Raw genomic sequence first — 16,740 nt, 5'->3', positions numbered from 1 at the left:
TGATTAGAAAATCCAGTAGAAGAGACCAGAATTCTTTTACCTAGAAGAAAGCAATTTGAGAGGACACTTTATGTCTCCAAAGTATGGAGGATGCCCTGAAAGAAGGTCGTCTCCAGATCAGCTGTGTTCTATTCTTGCAGCTGGAGGGACTGTGGTTAGCTTGGAGGGACGACTGCCTTATTGATCATTACAGGTGTCTGAAGTACCCACCTGATCATGTGTTTGGGCTAAAGGGGGACACAAAATCTATAGGGGCGACTTAGAGGGGATGAGTACAGACTGGGGCATTTATGGTGCAGTTAGTGGAGAAGGACTCAGGACTTGCCTTGAAGAAAGGTAGGGAAGGGGGAGTGGAGGAGCAGAGGACCACGGTGAGGGGAGCTTTGGGGGAAGCAGACAAACCTGTGGCTGGGATGAGCCGGGACAAAATAGGGCACCTTAGGGCTTCCCTGGTGGCGCAGTGGTTGAGAGTCAGCCTGCCGATGCAGAGGACACGGGTTCGTGCCCCGGTCCGGGAGGATCCCACATGCCGCGGAGCGGCTGGGCCCGTGAGCCATGGCCATTGAGCCTGTGCGTCCGGAGCCTGTGCTCTGCAACGGGAGAGGCCACAGCAGTGAGAGGCCCGCGTACCGAAAAAAAAAAAAAAATTAGGGCACCTTAATTCTCAAAGCAACCCTTAGAGGAAGGGCCCCTCCATTCTCCTCACTCAGCTTCCATCCCTTCAGAAGCCAACATTTCTTTCTGAGCACCCCACCTCTTACACAGCCCTGACCCCTCCCAAAGCCTCTCCCCCGCCTGGATTTAGCCCTGATCCCTTCACTGAGCCCCTGTTCTCTCTTCTGAGCCTTGTTTCCTCAAGATTCCCAGTCTCCTCACAAATCCCAGGCTCTCAGCGGAGCCCCTGGCCGGAATCCCCCCCTCTCAGAGCCCTCACCTCCTCTCAGAGCCCTCACCTCTTCTCTGAGCCCCCGTCTCTTCTCTGAGCCCCCGTCTCTTCTCAGAGCCCTCACCTCCTCTCAGAGCCCTCACCTCTTCTCTGAGCCCCCGTCTCTTCTCAGAGCCCTCACCTCCTCTCAGAGCCCTCACCTCTTCTCTGAGCCCTCACCTCTTCTCAGAGCCCTCACCTCTTCTCTGAGCCTCACCTCTTCTCTGAGCCCTCACCTCTTCTCTGAGCCCTCACCTCTTCTCTGAGCCCTCGTCTCTTTGTGGAAGCCCTCTCCTCTCATGGCAGATGCCCCAGCAGAGCTCTCACTCCCCTCTGCAAGAGCCCTAGCCCACTGCAGAGCACCCACCCACCCCCTCCTGGAGCCCCAGATCCTCTCACAGGGCCCCATCCCCTCCTGGACACCCAGGTCCCTCGCAGAGTACCTACCACTTCTCTTAGCTCCTGGCCACTTTCTGCATGTACTTCCCTTGTTCTCTAACAGAATATCTGTCCCTGTTCTGAACCCTCCTCTCCTCTCGGAGGCCGCATTCCCTCATGGAGCCCTCCTGCCGGCCCGCATCTCAGGGACCAGACCTTGCTCTCCAGCCTGTGTCAACTGGCAGGCAGTGGCTTCAACTCTACAGCCATCCCTGGGGCTCTGCATCAACCCAGTCAGCCCACAAGACCCTCCCCACAGCCTGTGCAGTACCCTGGGGGGCACTGGGGATGGAGGGACTCATAGGTGCCCAAGTGGGCTGGACTCGGGGCAGAGACCAGCAGCTTTGGCAGCTCAGCTCGATTCGTGGGCTGGGAGAAGCTGGAGACTACTGCTGCTTCTGGGTTAGGAAAACAATCATGAATTAGAGAAAATGCTTTGGGAAATTGCTCTGCTGCCTGAGAGGAGGTCGCCTTGGGAGGGAGGGAAAGAGGCCCTAAGCCAGCAATGGCTCCCCGTGGCCTCGTCCATCGGCTCCAGACCATCTGCTTGGCGTTCGAGGCCCCAAGCACGTTCACCAGCCGAGTGCTGACACCCACCTGGTCCAGCTAAGCCATTGCTCCAAGGTCCATTCTCACCTGCGGAACTTTGCTCACCTGGGCTGAGCTCTTTCACCCATTTAGCGTGAGCGCTTCTTTCCGGTCCTTCACGAACCATTGTTAGCTGTCTTGACTCTTTGACAGTCCCTCAAGGCCAGGAACCACGTCTTGTACTGCTAGCAGGCAGGCAGATGGATCTGGGCACCCGTCCTCACCTGATACATATTGGCTGGGTGACCTTGGGCAAGTCTCTTTGACTTTCTGAGCCTCAGTTTCCTCATCTGTAAAGAAGGACGAGTAAGGCCTCCCTTGCTGAGTTGTTACTGGGAATGAATGAGGTAAGGGGCACACAGTGCCCTGCTCACTATAGGTATCAAATTAATGAAGATGACCCTGTGCATCTTATAGCCAGATCAGAACAGTGGCCGTGGGAGGCTGCATTTACCTATGAATATGCACTTACCAGCAGCATCCCCAGCTGCCTTCTTTGTACCTGTCTGTCCATCGTTCCCCTATGGAGAAGATACAAAAAGAGGACACACGAGCTTCAGGACAAGCACTTGGGGGGGTTCCTGATATAAGAAGATGAGGCAATAGATGTTGAATTTTATGAGTCTTCTGGCCATCAGGCGAGACTCAAGCCAGACCACCCTCTGTCAGGAGGAACTGGGACAGTAGCCTAGATCTTGGGCTCTGGAGCCAGACTGCCTGGGTTTGCGTCTGCACTTTCCTAGCTGCCTGACCTTGAACAAGTGACTTAACCACTTCAGTTTCCCCATCTGTAAAATAAAAATGACAATCACAGTACCTGCTTCATAGGGTGTGGTGAGGACTATTTGTAAAGTGCTTAGAATGGTGTCTGATACCTACTAAACTCTAGAAAAGGGTTTGTCAAATAAAATTGATGAAGGATTCAGGGACATAGGAGTGGACAGCCGGGAAGCTCAAGCAGGATAGGAAATGGGCTTTCAGAATTGGGTTTTTGCAGAGCTAGAGTCCAGCCAGTTGCCCGTCAGATTGGCCTCTTTCTAAATAAGGAGAGCACGGGATGTTCTCTAAGTAAAAGGGCTTTTTCTGGAGATCACTGGAGAGCTTCATTTGGAGAAAGATGAGCCCAGGCACGTGGCACACAGAGGCTGCCTCTGCAGAGGGCGGCAGGGAAAGGGATCCAGGGTTCACAGTAGCACCTCTGAGCCCCGAGGGTCTCGCCTGCCCTTTCTGTGGCCCAGTGGAGGTTCCCTCCTGGCATGACTATTCTCTTCCTGCCCATGACAGGTGAGACCAATTGCTGGTTCCTATGATGGAGGGGGACCAAGATGCTTTGTCAGGGGGTCTTAGAGAATTCCCTCCCACAGGCTGGCTGAGCAGGGAGTGGAGGCTGTGTCCTGGGATCCGCTGCTCACCGCAGCACTGGGAAAGTACAGTGGACCAGGCATGGTCCATGCCCTTGAGGGAATTTGGGAGAAACAGATAATTCCTGGAGTCCCTCTTCTCCTTGCGCCTCAGTTTCCTCATTTGTTCTCTTCCTTTTTACAGAGTGGTCCTTCCACCTGCCCCTCTCTTTTTATCCTCCTCCCAAGGCTCCTCCCCAAGCAGAGGATGGGGTGGGGGGGCCCAGGGAGGAGAGAGAGTTTGTACAAACTGGAGGCATGACTGGAACTTCTGATTGGCTGGTCAGGGCCATTCTTTTCCCTGGTTGCCATAGCAGCCATTTCCTGGGGTTGTCAGTGATGAAACTCATAACATTGTTTTCAAATAATCCGTGTAATTGAAATAACAATTGAGCTGTTAACTCGTCTCTCACACTCGGGCTGGGACAGAGCCTCCTTTCCTTACACCCTCCTGCTCACCCCAGGAACCTTACACCCTCCTGCCCGCCCCAGGAATCTTATACCCTCCTGCCCACCCCAGGAAGCTCTGGTCCCTCTCCATCTCCTCTCTGAGGCTCCAGCCCCTTCCTTGGGTTGGAGGGAAAAAGAGGTAAATTTATTATAAAATCCTAGAAACTCAGGCCCCCAGAGTTGAACCAGAACTTAGAAACCAGAATCCACCCCCCCCATCTTTTGCAACCAGAGGCACAGAAGAGGAAGGGGCTTAACCAGGGTCACGCAGGAAGGAAACAGCTGAACTAAGACATGCATGTCTGTTCGTCAGTGGAGGTTGGAGTTGATACGTTGCATTGAGGGGTTGATAGAAGTCCACAGAACTGCCCTCTCTAAGGACTTGAGCTTGTATGAATCCTTACCTACTCCTACCCCCATTTTACAAGTGAATAACTGAGGACCTGAGAAGTTAAGCTTAATACACGTGATTTTTATAACTTTTCAGAAAATACCTATTGAATGGGTGGATCTCAAAGAGCACAGACCACTTCCCTCTCTCTTCACTCCCCTCCCCACCAGCAAGAAACTAAGAGCTGGCTTCTTCAGTCAGAGGACTTCTTGGAAAAGGGGGTTGAGAGCGATGTGGAGACGTGTGGCTTAGAGGAAGAGGAGGATGGATTCCTGGAGGAGATAATAGGAGGAGGGAATTCCGCAGTACTGAACCGCGCCCCGCCTCCCCGCCCACCATCCACCCCTAGTCAGAGGCTGCGTATTCAGAAGCATAAACGTGAGCAACGCAGATCCTTTGCCCAATCCTCAACCTGGGATGGATTGAAAACTGGAAGAAGCAAGGCCTCTTCTATTAGTAAATGTCTCCATGCACATGTGGGAATGCAGGTCTGCACAGACAGCTCCCTATGTTGGCAGCTTCACTGAGGATAAAAGCATTTTAAAAAAAAAGGGGGGGGGGAGTGTCTGGTCGCTGTCCAAGGTACTCGCTGGGTCCGCAGACTGTGGATGGCTGGGGCAGCAGGCACTTGCTGGGACTGGGGGTGGGGACAGTTCTCTGAATGTGAGACTGGGTAACAGCAAGAGGCTGGCTTCCTTCCCTGGATTCCAGAGTGCTGGAACCGCCCAGGGTCTTGGCAACCATCTACTCCCTCCGTTCATTCATTCTTACTTATTCAACATTTATTGAGCACCTACTCTGCACCAGGCACTGTGTGGGCCATGAGGATATGAGAACTAGGGACACCCAGTCTCCATCTTCAAGGGCTCTTTCAGTCTTTTGGGGAAGACACACACACACACACCCTTTGTGAGGGAAGTGACTTGGGCTCAGTGTTGAAGGATGAATAGGAGTTCTCCAGGTAGATAATGGAGCAAATAGCATTTCAGAGGGGCAGCATAAGAAAAGAAAGGGAAGTATTCATAGTTTAGAGAGCATTGAGAAGTTCTGTGTGGCTCAAGTTTTGGCTCAAGTATTGGTTCTGGAGAAGGACAGTGACTTGTCCGAAGTGCCACCTTGAGTTGGGGCACAGCTAGGACTAAAACATGATACCTTACTTTGTCAGAGAACCAGAACTTCAGAGCTAGTTGGGTCTTTGAAAGACTCTAGTCCAAACCACCCATTTTTCAGATGGGAAAATAGAGGGTCAGTATTGTGCTTGGGATCGCACAGTAAGGATGTAGCAGAGCTGGGATTTGAAATCTGGTCTGTTTGATATTAAAGCCTGAACTGTGTTCACAGAACAAAAGCTGGGAGCAGGGTGAGTGCCACCGCAGCTCAGCTGGAGAGGGCTTGCCCCAGCGGGACCTTTCCCTGGGGTGGGATGGGCAGCCTGGGCCAGGTCCGGTCCCATTGTTGGCACTCAACACTTTTCACAGGAAGAGCACGACTCCAGCAGGAAAACTCAGCAGCAAACCTTCCTCTTGGCTGGAGTGAGCCTGGTCCTACTTGCAGTCCTGCCGCGACTCTCTGAGTGACCTTGGGCAAGACATTCTGTCCAGGTCTTACTTTCCACAGTCATCTATATCATAGGAGTATCCTCCTCGCCTTCTCTCCGGGGCAGTCGTTCTTAATGGCGAGGAGGAAGGGGGCATGATTTGGACCCTAGCGGACGTTTGGCAGTGTCTGGAAACAGTTTGGTTGACAAGGGTGCTACTGGCATCTAGTGGGTAGAGGCCAGGGATGCTGCTTGAACAGCCTACAGTGTGCAGGACAGCCCCCTGCCACAGAGAATTATCCAGTCCAGGATGTCAACAGTGCCAAGGTGGAGAGGCCCTGCAGTCCGAGCCTTGTTGGTGAAAATCAAATGAGGCCACGAGGGTGGGCACCAAGGGCTGTGCAGAGGTGCACCCCAAGCTGTAATGTAGAGAAGCAGAAGTGACCTTGATGTTGGTCAGACCTGGCTGTGTTGAGAAGTATTTAACCTCTCTGAGCCTTCGTTGCTTCATCAGTGAAACAGAGGCAGTAATAACAGCACCTATCTCAGGAGACTGTCGAGAGGGTGTGATGAGATCACGTATGCAGATGGCAGAGGAAAACGGCAACACGGGAAGTTGAGGGGGCCCCCACCCTGAACCCCTCAGAGCTAAGGGATCTTGGGCCACTCAACCACTCTGTGTCTCAGTTTCTCGTCTGTAAAATGGGGAAGACAGTAGTACCTACCATATAGTTTTGGTGGGAAGGTTAAAAATGAGTTAACAGACATAAAGCACTTAGAATGGCACACAGCAAGTGCTATGCAAATGTTAGCTCCTGTTGTTGTTACGTTGTTGTTGTCGTTGTTATCATTATTATTATATGCATTCTGTCTGGAACAAGGCACTCACAAGTTGCAGAAGGTGCCTCAGACACTAGCTTCTCTAGATGCCATCTCTCTACAACTTTCTGCCTGTCCCTCCCCCGCTACCCAAGCCTCCCATGGACCCAGCTTAGGGCCTCTGCGACCCTGCCAAGGCTGCTGGTCTCCCTCTCAACAGCTCCCACCCTGCTTGTCTACAGCTTCACGAATCCCATCTCCACCCTTACCCTCCTCCTTTCCTGTTGAGCCCACCAGAGCCAGAGATGGCTGTGAGAAGCTGAATCCATGGGGAGGGAGACATGGGCACCTGTACCTCACTCGATAACTCAGGCCCCATTACACCAGCTCTCAGCCCTGAACACTCATATCCTGACTGCTCTGGACTAGCCCTTGAATAACCCTTCAGAGAATGGATAAATTCTTTAGCACAGGGTTTCACAACCTCAGCACTACTGACATTTGGGGCTGGATAATTCTTTGCTGAGGAGGGCTTCTCTGTGCATTGTAGGATGTTTAAAGCATCCCTGGTCTCTACTAAGTAGAAACCAATAGCTCCCCTCCTCCAGATGCAACAACCAAAAATGAGCCCAGACATTGCCAAATGTCCCCTGGGTGGCAAAATCATCTTCGGTGGAGAATCACTGTTCTAGAACTTTGTTATAAAATGTGAGTTTCTCTGTCTTGTAGTATCCTGGCAGAGACGCTTTCAAAGCCTAATGAATGTCCTCAGATTGGGCCCCTGATGCCACCCTCAACTTCATCCCATTTTACAACCAAAATTCTAATCCTTTGACCCACTGTCAAAACCAATTGGCCACAAGCATCAGGCCCAACTCCCAAACTCTAGGCCGTAACCCCAAACCTGGAATCTTAATCTTAAATCCAGAACTTCAACCTATTACCCAAATCCCACACTGTAATTCAAATTCTAATCCTAAACCCTCTACCTGTTCTAAAACTTCAGATTTCTTAACCTCAAACAGAATTCGAAATCCACAGGTTAAATGCATATATGTGTATGTATAATGTATATATATATTTATATATAAATACATAAATATATATAAAACTCAATCACTTTGCTGTACACTAGAAACTAACACAACATTGTAAATCAACTATACTTTGATTTGAAAAGAAAGAGAGGGCTTCCCTGGTGGCGCAGTGGTCGAGAGTCCGCCTACCGATGCAGGGGACACGGGTTCGTGCCCCGGTCCGGGAAGATCCCATATGCCGCGGAGCGGCTGGGCCCGTGAGCCATGGCCGCTGAGCCTGCGCGTCCGGAGCCTGTGCTCCGCAACGGGAGAGGCCACAACAGTGAGAGGCCCGCATAACGCAAAAAATAAATAAATAAAAGAAAAAGAAAGAGAAATCAATCCACAGTTTAGCCCAATAGGAAACCTACATTTCCACATCCTTCCGGCCCTAGCTCCTAATCCCGGTCCCTGTCCCTTCTGGCCTCTGGAGATTCTTTGTTCGAGCTTCTAGCCTCCTCCCCTCCAAGGTAGCCCCAGGTCCCCAGGGAGAGGCAGGAAGGGCCAGAGAGTAAGAAGCTCCAGGAGGCAACTCTGTCTCATAACCCCTCCCTCACACTACCCCAGGCATCCCATCTGGAAATTCTATGATTTATTCATTTGCTTATTCAAACATTTAATGAGCACCCACTCTCCGGGCTTTGTGTTGGATACTAGAAAAACAGCAGAGAATTGGATCCATTGCTGCCTACTGTCTACTGGGGAAGAGAAAGAAATAGACAAACAAGTAGACAGAGAGTTCAAAACAATGATTCCAGAGTCATTCGAGAAATGACCACCAAGCGCCTATTATATGCCAAGCACCATTCTAAGTGCCGGTGCTACAGCCCTGAGCACAAAAGACAAAGCTCCTACGCGAGCTTCCATTAAAGGGCAAGGAGGCAGATAATGAATCAGTAAATGTGTGCTATATCAGACAGTGCTGAGTTCTATGGGGGCAGGGCAGGGAGAGAGCAGGGCAAGGGGATAGGGGGGTCCTGAGGATGGAGGAGCTGTTCTATCTCAGGGGAAGTCTCACATTTAAGCCGACATCAAAGGAAGGGAAAGAGTAAACCATGCAGATATCAGGGACAAGGGTGCTCCAGGCCAGAAGAGCAGCAAATGCAAAGGCCCTGAGGTGGGAACATGCCTGTTACATTCAGAGAGCAGCTAGAAGGTCCGTGTGGCTGGAATGGGGAGGGAGCGGGGATGGTAAGAGGAGGTCGGGAAGCGACAAGCGGCCAGATCATGCTGGGTCTTATGAACCATTTTATCCAGGGTGAGACGAGAAACCCAAGGAATTTGGAGAGGAGGAGTGTTATGATCTGATTTACGTTTTGACACCATCACTGAGGACAGTTTGTAGGGGGCAAAGGCAGAAGCAGGGGGACCAGCGAGGAGGCAGTGACCCAGGTGAGAGATGAGGGTGGCTTGCACCAGGCTGTGAACAAAGAAGGTGGTGAGAATACTCAGATTCTGGATGTATTCTGAGGTAGCGCTGGCGGGATTTGCCGATGGATTGGATGGAGGGTGTGAGATACAGTGAAGTCAAGAAGGGCTCCAAGGCTTTTGGCGGAAGCAGCTGGGATCGTGGAGTTGCCAGTTACTGAAATGGGAAAGCCGGAAGAGGAGCAGCTTGAAATTGATTTTCTTTTACTATTATCTGGTGAGGGGTGGGGATAGAAGTCAGGAGTTCCGCTTTAGACATGATGAGTTTGAAGTGCATTTTAGACATCCAAGTGGAGATGTTGAACAGGCAAGTGGATTTAGGAGTCAGGGTTATGGGAGAAATCTGAGTTGGACGCAGACACTTGGGCATCATCAATATATCGATGGGGTTTCAAGTTGTGGGATTGCATGTGGTGACCTAGGGAGTAGGTGTAGACAGAAAAGACGAGCAGCCCAAGGACTAAGCTCTGGGCCCCGCCAGCATATGGGGGAGATGAGGTAGAAACAGCAAAAGGGACAGTGAAATGGACAAGGTAGTGAGGTACAGGGTGCTGGGAGGGGCGCGTGATGCTGTCTTTGCTCCCGGTCCCTTTCTTTTGCAGTTGTTATCCTACCTTTTAATGAAGTCGTGTGTTATCACAGAGAAGTTGCTAACAGAGAAGGGAGTTGATACTGGGCAAAGGGAAAAGAGAAGAGAGACAACAAATCTAGAGCAGCCAGGGAAAGCTTCATGTGTCGGAGGTCACACTGGAGCCTGGCTTTGAGCAATTAATAAAAAATCCCCCATCAGGGCTTCCCTGGTGGCGCAGTGGTTGAGAGTCCGCCTGCCGATGCAGGGGACACGGGTTCGTGCCCCGGTCTGGGAAGATCCCATATGCCGCGGAGCGGCTGGGCCCGTGAGCCATGGCCGCTGAGCCTGCGCGTCCGGAGCCTGTGCTCCGCAACGGGAGGAGCCACAACAGTGAGAGGCCCGCGTACCGCAAAAAAAAAACAAAAACAAAAACAAAAATCCCCCATCAGACAAGATTGGGGGAAAAGCATTGCAGGGAGAAGGAACAGCACATGCAAAGGTTCAGAGGCCTACGACCACCAGGGTACACATGGTTCCTGACCCTCCAAACCTTTATGACTCACTCCGCCTCTGTTCCCCACATCACCACTGGGTCCTCCTTGGAATCCTCCCCTCTCCATTACCTCCCCAGAGCACTCCTGCTGTGTCCTGAGGATTCTGCCTCCTGCAGATCTCTAGAAACAGCCGTCTCCTCTCCACCCTCCCTGCCCGCACCTGGGACCGGCTCACCGTTATCAATCACGTGGACAACAGCTGCTTCTTCCATCTCCCCGTTTCTTTCTCAGCCACCCCGTGAGGGTCCCCGCAGGGTAAGGGGCACCCATCTGCTTTACACGCACAACAGCCTGGGTGTTTAAAAATGGGATAAGGTTGATGGCGATCCTCTGCTTCACAAGCTTTCAACAGCTTTCCGTCACTATCAGGACAAAGTTTAAAATTTAACAAGGCCCGCGAGGCCCTTCGTGGTGTGGCCCCCTGCCTGTTTTTCTAGCCTCATTTCAGCCCTCCTTCCCCATCACTCCTGATGCGTCAACCTCCTGCCGCCTTTCAGGTTTCTCAACTCCGCAATCCATCCAGCCTCAGGGCCTTTACCTGTGCTGTTCCCTCCACTTGTCCGCTCTCTCCCTCCCCGACCCCACCACTTCAGTTAACACCCACTCATCCCTCCAGTCTGAGAAAATCGGACATCCTCAGGGAACCCTTCCCAGAGCTGCAGACTGGACCAGCCCCCCTGTTTGATGCCCTACTTGCTCCCCCATAACTTTATTTAGTCATCATCATCGTTTTTGTTTTGTTTTTTTGGGCCGCGACCAGGGATCGAACCCGTGTCCCCTGAAGTGGAAGCGCAGAGTCTCAACCACTGGACCGCCAGGGAAGCCCCGTCATCATTTGTTTTAATGCAGTCCTGAGTTAATAGTGATAGTACTAGCTAACAATTATTGAGTACTTCGTGCTCAATAATAAATGATAGTATATTACATGTTTTCCCATATTTTTAGTCATTTAATTGCTCAAACAACCCAATGAGGTAGCTACTGTTCTTATTCCCATTCTACAGATGAAGAAACTGAGGCCCAGAAGGGGTTATCTGGGCTGTAAGATCACACAGATATCTTTAAAAAGAGTGGATATATGTACATGTATAACTGATTCACGTTGCTGTACAGCAGAAACTAACACAACATTGTAAAGCAACTAGACTCCAGTAAAAATTAAAAAAAAAAAATCACACAGATAGTGAACAGCCAAACTGGCATATGGACCCAGGCAGCCTGGCTCCAGAGCCCGCAAACGTCTGTCTTTTCTGCTTGATGTTAAACCCCATGAGATGAGGGACCATGTCTATCTTGCTCACAGCTTTGTCCCCCGCATCCTTCAGAGGGTGCAGTAAATGTTGAATGAATGAATGAATAGGAGTTTAAGCGCTACAAGGTTCGTGGTGTGGGAATGCAAGCAAGGAGGCTGGAGTGATGGACGGGACGGCATGAAAGGGCCTGTATGGCAGCCAAAGGAGTCCAGATTTGGCTGTGGTTCGTGGGAACCATGGAGCTTTCTTGAGCAGAGGAGGGTGGAGCTCAGATAAGTATGTTAGAGAGATCCCGCTGCTGGCAGTTGTGGAGGAGAGCCAGAGGTGGGGTCCTTTCCTGCCCAGTAGCCAGGCGAGACTGGCACCTGCCCCCTCCCACTTGGCCCTATTAGCATTCCGCGTGTGGCTTGGGCTCCACAATTAACACAAAGGTACAGTCATTCGTTCTGACTGGCGGAGGTACAGTCATTCATTCTGACCGGCGGACTCCGTGGATCAGCCAATCGGGGGCTGGCTGCGCGGTGCCTCGGCTGGGAAGGCGTGTCACAGCACAGCGGCCACCGAAATGAAAAGCTATTAATAATGATCCTGGAACTTCACTCCCATCAGCTGTTTGTTTAAAGGTGTTCCGTACTTGGAACTGCCTGATTTATGTGGGCAATAATGCGCCCTGGTCAGTCCGCACTTTTTAAAGCAGCGCTAATGGGGTGAGACCGAGACCCCGGGGGATGCTGGGGAATAAGGCTTGAAGGCCAGGCCTGGTCAGCCTCAAACCTCAACTCCCTGCCCAGCACCATCTTAAAAGGCCCTGGAGATTACAAAAAGGGAAGAGCTGAAAGAGCCAGGAGAGCTGGCTTCAAATCCCAGCCGCTATACTTGACCGACTTAAGCTGTCTCTTCCCAACGCAACCCCCCGCCCCAGCCTCAGCTTCCTCATGTGCACTTTGAGTAAAAGAACACCCAAATGGCAGAGTTGTTAGGAGCATCCGTGAGAAGCATACAGTAAGGGCTCAATAACGTCTTCGTTTTCTCCCCCATCTCTTTTTTTCAATGGAAAACTTCCCCACCACGTGCCCAGTCCTCTCCAGGAAGGAGAAGCAGTCAATCCACTTCAATGTTTATCAACGACCTACGGTTGCAATTTGATTTGAATTTCTGAAGGCCTCACAACAACAAGGAGAGACATAGTATCGTGCGCACTTTAGAGATGGGAAAGCTGAGGCTCAGAGACAAGACTAAGGTGACCCAGCTCAAAGTCCACTGCAATGTGAGTTCCAAATGGGCAGAGATTGGATCTATTTTGTCCACTACTGAGTACCCAGCACTTTGCACAATGCCTGGCACAGAATAGAAGTACAATGATTGTTGAGTTGCAAACAAAAAGTGTCAGAACCCTGAATCTTTGACTTGGAGGCCTACGGCCCTTTCCATGTTGAATCCCAGGGGTAGACACAGTCAGAAGAGCTGGGTGCTACCCCCCATCTCCTGGGTAAGTTACGTAATGGGGACATCGCATCAAATGACTCTAGGGAGGGGGTTCTCAGCCTCGGCACTATTGACATCTTGGGTTGGATAATTCTCTGTTGTGTGTGTGGGGGGGACCTGTCCTGTGCACTACAGGATGTTTCACAGTGTCCCTGGCCTTCCACCCACTAGATGCCAGTAGCACCCCTCCAGCTATGACAAGCAAAAGTGTCTCCAGACATTGCAAATGTCCCTGAGGGTCAAAATCGCCCCTGGTTGGGAACCACTGTTTTAAGAGCTTTCTCCAAACATCACACAACCTCTGCACAGCAGAGGTCTGGCGGGGAGACGATACTTGAACTCATGACCCAGCCATGACCCGAGAGGACATATCATATTGATATTTCCCCAGAGTCACATTTTCCCACTTGGCCTGTTCGAGGGCAGTTCTTCTCTTTGTCAGAGCCGGTCGCCTGGTAGTTTCTGCTGATGACGCTAACCTGGTCCACACACGGAAGTTGTGGAGGAGAGCCAGAGGTGGGGTCCTTTTCCTGCCCCCCCTGCCTTACACAAAAGGTCACTTCCTTTTGTATAAGGTGAATTTCCCAGAACGCATTGCAGCTAAAACCGGGGACTGCTAGGTCCCTATTAGGGTCAGAGGTGAAGAAGAGATCTGAGGCTGTTGGGGATGAAGCCTAGGAATGACCTGGGCTGGTCTCCAGGGAGGCTCTGGAGGATCTGGAGACAAGAGAAAGCCATAGGCAGGTCAGGGGGCAGGTACAGCTTCAGCAAAGGTGAGGAGGCTGGAGTGAGCAGTGGTAGGGAGCGAGGGAAAAAATGGCCTGTACCCATTCCAGAAGGATAGACACGAGGACATCCTTCCTTCTCCAACGGGCCCTGCCTCTCACTTTCCCACCTGAGGAAGCCACCCCTTTTCCCCCGGGTACACAGTTCCTCCTAGCTCTAAGTCATTCCCTCCAAGCCTCCTTCCCACTGGGACTCATTACACAGAGGTGGCCTGGAGGGGCAGGAAAGGTGGATGCTTTGATGTGGGACACCAAGGGTTTCAATTTCAAACACAGATTGGAACTTACAGCCCTGTGGCCTTGGCCCAATCATATGACGGAGGACGACTGACAGTCAAAATATTAAACAACTGGCACAGCACAGGCACTGACCAGTCAGAGCAGATGACACCTGGAAAAAAACCAAACAAACAGTAGTGCTGGCTGAACACCATCAAGCCTGCCTCTGCACTGCTACTCCACCTCCACAGAATGGTGACACATCTGCACTGTGGGGCTATGGGATGAAATAGAGGAAAAGCGCCCAGCACAGCAACTTGCATACAGCAGGCAATCAATAAATATGCCTTAGCTTCCCCAGAGGATCCAGAAGGTGCTGAGGTCCCTGCAGCAGACCCTGGATGCCAGCAGACTTCTCTCTTTCCAGATGTTGAGGAAGCTTTCTAATGATTCCGCCCCGCCTCCCCCACTGCCCCAACCCTCCAGGGCTCAGGAGCACAGAGGCTGGAGAGATGCACGGGGTCCAAATACATCAACTACAACCAGCGCGCTGAGGCTGTGGGCCCTGGACCCTTACCCCCAGGGGTCTCCATCCTGCCCCGGGGCCCTGGAACACCAACCGTCACCTGTCCCAGGAGGACCTGGATCTGTCACTCCATCCTGGCGCAGCCAGCCCCCCCTCGGTGTGTTGAGGCAGCTTGTCATCATGAAATCCATTTTCTTTTTCCTTACCATATCTATTTTTCTAATTCTTACTTAACGAGCTCCCCTGAAAATAAGAAAATCATTGGAACAATTTCCTTAAGTGTGAAAGATTAGTCTGAAATTGGCATTAAGGGGACTAATTACCTTCATTCTCTCACCTTTCCGACAGCCGTTGGTTAGTGGCAAGGTCTCATTCATCTGCTGCTCAGGGAAGGCCGTCAACATTTGGCTGCGATGGGATTTTCCGCTCCTGCTTTTACTCACAGGGTGCGTGCCTGCGCGCGCGCGTGTGTGTGTGTGTGTGTGTGTGTGTGTGTGCGAAAGAGAGAGAGCGACAAATGGGAAGTGGGCACAGACAAGAGCAGAATGTCCCATGGGCAGGTCTGGGGGTGGGGGGAGAGTGGGGTCCTGTTCAGGGTCAGGGGTGGCTGGGTACCTGGGGGTGGTGGAGGCAGGGTCCTGCCACGCAAGCTCCTCACAAGCTCCTCCCCAGGGACCTCGATTCCCCACCACTACTCACTGGATGGCTTTGGGAGGTCGCTTTGTGTCTTTGGGCCCATCTTCTCATTGGTAAAACGAGAGTAGGGAATTCCCTAGTAGTCCCTTGGTTAGGACTCCAAGCTTTCACAGCAGAGGGCCCGGGTTCAATCCCTGCACGGGGAATTAAGATCCCACAGGCTGCATGGTATGGCCAAAAAAGAAAAAAAAAAAAAGTAAAATGAGGGTGATTTCTCATAGCTACAGTAACAGCACTGTCGGGCTTTCATGGAGACCAGGCCCTGCACAGGTGACCTGGTTCATCCTGGCTATAGCCCCAAGGGCATCCACTGTCATTAGCTCAGTGTACAGAGGAGAGAGTGGACGATCAGAGACGTTAGGGAACATGCCCCAGGTCACGCAGACAGCAAGTTCAGAGCTGCAGGTGGAACCTGGGTCTGTCTGATTCTGGAGCTCAGGCCCTGTCCACTCTACCTGGACTCCAGACCTCCATCTGCTCCCAGAATAGCACTCCCAGAGAACACAGAGTCTGAAGACCTGGGCTCTAACCCCAAATGGAGCTCATACCAGTGGTGTGACCAGAGACACCTCCAGGCATCTCTCTGAGCCTCGGTTTTCTCCTCTGTGAAATGGGGATGGTTGTCATGCTTCCCACCATAGAAGGATGTGGCGAGGCCCACATGTTGGAACTGAAACGTGAGGTGGCCGAGTGAAGGATGGCAGCGGCAAAGCTCATTTGAGGGCGGAGGACACAGGGAGAGGCAAAGACTTGCACATAGGCATCCTCGGAGTCTATGGAAGCTGGGGACAAGAACCCAGGCGTCTGCACTCCCAGCTCCCCTACACCTGCTCAGCTGCTGCCTCTCCTGTCCCCAGTGTTGAGGGGCCTCCTTTTGGAACAAGGCTGTGAGCGGCAGGAAGGCAGACTGACAAACGGTGACGCCCAGAGCAAGGCAGAGATTATGGGCTCAGCGTCCAGCCTGGTACCTGGTATGGGAGAGGGGCCGTCACCCACCCCCTCTTCCGGGGAAGACTCACTGCGGGAGGCGGATAAGCTCTGAGAAGATGATGGGAACATCTTCCATCTTCCATGTAGCCACCTGACGTTGAATTATAAATAATTCATACACCTGCCAAACATTTGATTAAAAGAACCCAATTCGCACTGCATTTGTCAAGGGGTAAGAATTGCATTTGGTGTTTTTATTTTAATCTGTCCTTAACTCTTTTACGAATATTTATTTATACTTGTCTGTCAGGTTTTATTCTATTTGCCCTGATTTTATTCTGGCTGTAGCTGGAGTTTTTTCCTTTCCCTTTTTATTTTGTCACTTCTGCCTAGTAGTCATGCATTTGAGAGCCCAGAGGTAATAAATAAGGAAGTGGGACTCTGCCTCTGCTCTCTCCCTGCACTCCTGCCCCACCCCTGTCTACACCCAGGCTATTTGGTCTAAACACCCAGGGTGTTTATGGACCCCTCTCTCCCCCGATCTTCTCCCCACCCACCCAGGCTAACGTACTGTGGGTCTCACCTGCCAAGTCCAGGGTGTCTGGGCATGTCACACACATACACACACACCTCTGTCTCCGGACCTCAGCCCATGCCCTTCCCTACCAT

The sequence above is a fragment of the Delphinapterus leucas genome, chromosome 15 (genome assembly GCF_059928025.1).
Source record: "Delphinapterus leucas isolate spDelLeu-1000000601 "Yukka" chromosome 15, BTC_Dleu_Yukka2, whole genome shotgun sequence".
Classification (NCBI taxonomy): Eukaryota; Metazoa; Chordata; class Mammalia; order Artiodactyla; family Monodontidae; genus Delphinapterus; species Delphinapterus leucas.
The sequence above is the reverse complement of the archived record's forward strand: the minus strand, read 5'-3'. Positions refer to the sequence as shown.